Below are 4,981 nucleotides of genomic sequence, written 5' to 3'. Positions count from 1 at the left end.
GTGGCTCAGTCAGTTAAGTGTCCGACTTCAATTCAGGTCATGATCTCATGGCTCGTGAGTTCAAGCCTGGCCTTGGGCTCTGTGCTGACAGCTCAGAGCCTGGAGCCTGCTCTGGATTCTCTGTCTCCCTCTCTCTCTCTGCCCCTCCCCTGCTTGTGCGCGCGCTCTCTCTCTCTCTCTCTCTCTCTCTCTCTCTCTCTCAAAAATGAATAAATAAACTTAAAAAGTTGAAGAGAAAACATAGTTCAAATGCATTTTGTAAACTCTCATCCCTACATAAGTATAGAGAATTATAATATCTATTCTATCAACACTAAATTTACTTCTATCTTTCCCATCAGGAAGTTATATTGTCAGCTGATCCCAGACTTAAGCAAGAAATCAAACTTAGATCATCACTGTATTTTCCCAAAGACATTCTGAGCTTTTTCAAATGTTCACATTTTCCTTTTTGCTCTAGGTATGAGTGACTTCTAGCAACTGCTCAGAACTGTGAGTTTGTTGACTATGGGGCACCTGCCAGGAATGAGGTTGGGCTCAGAATAGGTGCCATATAGGAGATAATGCTTTGGTGTTAGCCAGGGAGACTAAGGACCCAAGCAGGTTTCCATGCAGAACCACACGGGTAGGGGGACAAAGCAGAGGGTGGTTGGGGAGAGGAAGATGGGGAGCGATTCCTCAGGGAGGGGTGGGGTGCATATATGGCTCCATGGTGGACACACAGGGGTACAGCAGGAGACTGAGATGGAAGGTCTTGGCATCAGGGACAAATATATGGTTTATCCTAAGGGCAAAAGAACATATGTAAGGATTTTAAAAAACACATTTAAAGTGTTCTAAAGGAATACTTGGGATTTTTTTTTTTGTAGACAATATGAAAAAAATAGGTAAAAAAGGAGGGGGAAATCATTTAGTGTTCTACTACATAAAGAAAACTCCTGTTAAGGTTCTACGCTGTTGAAAGAGTCAGTGTCTGGTTTTCTTCTGGTGGCAATGTAGATAAGAGAACAAAGGGGAATTGAACATAAAGCAGTTGTTGCTAACACTTCTTTTTTTGTGTGCTGGAAGTTTGAGCAACTGCATATTATCTACAGAACTCACAAGTAGGACTTCCAAGGTATCTAAGAGATCAGCCCCTTTAACTCCTATGGACCGTTCCGCCTCAATCTCCCCAATTAATCACAACCATCAAGCCATGCCTCAGAAACAATGTGGGCCTCTGGCCCTGCATCTCCAGATATCATTCCCATCCCTCCCAAAGCAGCTGAACCAACATCTTTTGAGGCGACCAAATGGTGGAGACATCACCGGCACATCCAGTGTCCACATTTGGATTTCAGCAACCTTCTCCTGACAGATTTCTTCAGAATATCCACATAGGGGCCTTCATTCACATGACGGCCTGAAGGGCTGCAGGGTGACATTCCCACCACCCACTTAGGAGAACATCTGGAGGAATGGGATAAAGGGCATTCTTGACACTTCTCGACGATAAAGACCACCAAGGGGCTAGGGAGAGTGTCCAGCGTGGCTTGAGGCCAGTCCAGTTCCTGGGTGAGGAGAGACTCAGTCTTCCACAGTGATGTGGGCATACATCTTACCTTCACATGGGGAAAATGATTTTCACTCTCCCTACCTTGCAGAGTTGTAGTGAAGATTGAGTGAACTTAGTGTTTTGGAACAATACAAAATGTTGTGAATATGGAGAAAACTGGCTCCTTTTTGCCCCACTGCTCATGTAGGTGTTGAAATGTCATTTATACCCTGTCCAAGTAGCTCCAGATATAGAGGCACCTGCATGGATACATGATAAGATAGATAGATGGATAGATAGATAGATAGATAGATAGATTGAAAGGTAGGTTTATATATGGCTTTATGTATATATTTTTTATATTCATATTTATATGTAAAATTCTAACTTAGGGTAGGCAAAATCACTCTTTTAAACCCCAAGCATGCCTGTTCTTTTACCTAAACTAATAGGCTCCATCCCCACCTACCTTACACACTCTGTTGTTGATCTCCTAGCTCTCTGGGTGGCATTTCCATTGGGGAAAAAAAAGTGATGGAAGAATCCCCTTGAATTAGGACTCGAGATAAACAACAACAAAGAGGCTGGAGGGACTTTATCCAAACATATGACCCTTTGGGGCTCTGAAGCAGGCCATTTGGTGACTGGCATATGCAACATCCATTCCAAATCCCATGGGTGACCTTATTAGCAAGGGGGTGGGGTTGGGGGAGGTATGTAACCAGTATCAACCTCAAAACAAAATATTTGATCAAAGTCTTTTGTAATGATCTGTTATTTCCAGTCTTTTGACTCTGCCAGATAACCTACTCTCTCCAGATGGAGAAACACTTTTAGAATGTGACACATATCATTTTTAGTATGCCCACAATTGAGACCAAATATTTGTGTGAATGAGGGTAGGGATGAGTGTGGAGAGAACATGCTGCATCTCCTAATGAATTGAATTCGACTAATGTATGCCAGCGCCTGTGCTGGGTACTGGAGATACCAAGATAAATGATATATCTGGTGCAAACATTCTAGTGATGCTTCTTGTATTGTTGGGAGGGTTTGGTTTTTGTTTTTGTTTTTTTTTTGTTTTGTTTTGTTTTGTTTTGTTTTTGTTTTTTAGTATAACTGAGCCTGCTAAACACTCTACAAATTGCTACCCTGCCAAAATTCTGCCTGGGCTCAGACTATCTCGGTGATGGTGTTTCTCTTGTATGCCAAGGTATCTACTTCTTAGAAACCATCTTATTAAGTCCTACTTAACTTGTGGGTTCTATGTTGAAAAAGTCTCATTTAGGTTTGTTTGTTTTTTAACATTTTCAGCTTGTTTTAAGAAATTCTTCAACAGGAATTAGGCAGGTCAAGAACTGTGAAGAAACCCATCAGGAATGGCAGTGTGTAATAAGGGACAAAGGAGTTGGGATTTGATCCAGATCCTCTGTCTCCAAGCACAGTCTTCATTCTGTGGCACACAGTAGCCAACTTCAGGACACCGGTTCTGATTGCATGACTACAGAGATTCAAGAGGCTCAAAATGAACCCTGCAACCGGTTTTCGAACTCTGTGAGTTCTTTCTTAGCCTGGGTCTCACCTTATCCCAAAGGAATGTTCTTGTGATGAAGACAAGTTGAGAAGAAAGGCTGGCCCCAGCTCACGCATTACAGACAAAACCATTTGTTTTGTTAACCTCATGTGAACATTACAAATGTGTGATGGAGCAGAGGCCACATCCTTCTATAGATTAGCAATTTCTTGAGTCAACATGGCCCCTTTACCTTGACCTTCAAAGGAAACACTTCAAAGGAAAAAGCCAAGGTCCTCTTCAGATGGTGGGAACTCTGAGGTGCTCTTGCTTTTGAACTCAGAGGGCTTGGGTGTCAATGCCAACTGGTTTGATTTTGCTATATGTGAGCATCTGTGTGGGTGGGTGAGTGGGTGCCTCTCTCTCTCAAATTCCTTATGTGTTGATGGTGTCCTTCTTTCAAATAATTTAAATGGGAAGTCCTGTGGAACAACATTCTATGGGAAAGTTTCCCACAGATGGGTTTCAGCAAATGAACTTGTGCTTTTATAGAGAGGGACCTCGTGTTTTCTGAGGACCATGTTTTAAACTACAGCAGTCAGGGAAGGAGTCTAATCCCTGGTATTAAAAAAATGTTGAGTCTGGGGGCACAAACAGCTCCATTTTCCTGTCTTTACGTCAGGGGCTCTAACACAGCCGACACCAGCCAAAGTGCCAGCACGTCCCCCACTCCTGTATAATCACAGGAATTCTGGATTTCATCTGGAGCTATAGTTGTGCCTCCTCGTCCTGCCTGTGCACTCAACTTGGGCCCTAGAAAGTTCTTGAAAAAGTTAATAGCATGGTGTAAATATAGCTGTTTTTATCATATTCAACAAGCAGTAAGATAGAAGAGAGGCAGTTAGGCCCACTGATAGTGTATCTAGTTTCTGTTGGGAGCCCCTCCCCATGGAAAGCAAGGCCTTGTGGAAAATAACAAACTTGCATTTGGATTTCTCTCTGCTCTTAATTAATTAAAACGTGGGATTGAAGTGGCAGCTACGACCTTGAGTTCCACAAGGCTTTATCAGCTGGTGAGAAGACCTCTTTTGCCAACAGCTAATCTGTGTGGAAGAATAGGTTGGCACAAAGGACAAGGAAATGGGCTTGGATTCACATAGCTAGTGCTTTAACTACTACTGCTTTTCAGAAGTTTGATGAGAAGGGGCACCTGGATGGCTTAGTTGGTTGAGCATCTGACTTCAGCTCAGGTCATGATCTCATGGTTCGTGAGTTTGAGCCCCATGTTGGGGTTGCTGCTGTCAGTGCAGAACCTGCTTCGGGTCCTCTCTCTGCCCATCCCCTGGTCATGCTCTCTCTCTCAAAAATAAACTTAAAAAAATAATTTAAAACATTTTTTTTTCAATGAGAATTGGTCCCTGTCCTCACTCTTCTCTTTTACAACAGTTGCTGATACTCTCCCTTGTTCCTTCTTCCAGATAGCTTTTAGAATCCTTGAGGCAAATTCTAAGAAAATTCCTATTGGCATTGGATTAAATTTGTAAATTATTTTGGGATGCATAGACAGCTTTGTGGCGTATGTTCCCTCTTATTGAGAAGGATGATGCATCTCAACGATCAGTTTTTGCAACATCTTCTGTATGTAACCACATACAGGTCTCATTTGAATTATTGGAAGATGTGAGTGTGGCAGAAATGGCACTCTCCTATATTATTGGAAGAAGCATAAATTAGTGCAAATATTCCAGGAAGGTAATTTGGCAGGAAACATAAAAAACGTGGAGCTCTTTTCTAAGAATTTGACCTAAATTAACCATCAGGGCTGTGAAAGAGGGTTTAGGGGCAAGGATATGAATTGTGTTACTATTTATAATAGCCAGGAAGAAAGAAAGAAAGAAAGAAAGAAAGAAAGAAAGAAAGAAAGAAAGAAAGAA

General features: G+C 42.1%; 1 long non-coding RNA gene across 1 annotated transcript in view; it reads left to right on the top strand.

The window, feature by feature from the left end:
- Window positions 1-2,026: 2,026 nt before the first annotated feature.
- LOC121042110 (uncharacterized) overlaps window positions 2,027-4,981 on the top strand; it is a 4,794-nt gene continuing 1,839 nt past the window's right edge. Inside the window, exons 1-2 of the long non-coding RNA XR_005795977.1 lie at window positions 2,027-2,747; window positions 2,849-3,088. This is a non-coding gene — a long non-coding RNA (uncharacterized LOC121042110). The remainder of the gene's footprint in view (window positions 2,748-2,848; window positions 3,089-4,981) is intronic.

Source organism: Herpailurus yagouaroundi, unplaced genomic scaffold (genome assembly GCF_014898765.1).
Source record: "Herpailurus yagouaroundi ecotype Mexico unplaced genomic scaffold, PumYag 184, whole genome shotgun sequence".
In the NCBI taxonomy this organism is placed as follows: Eukaryota; Metazoa; Chordata; class Mammalia; order Carnivora; family Felidae; genus Herpailurus; species Herpailurus yagouaroundi.
Note: the sequence above shows the minus strand (reverse complement) of the source record. Positions and strands in the feature narration are given on the sequence as shown.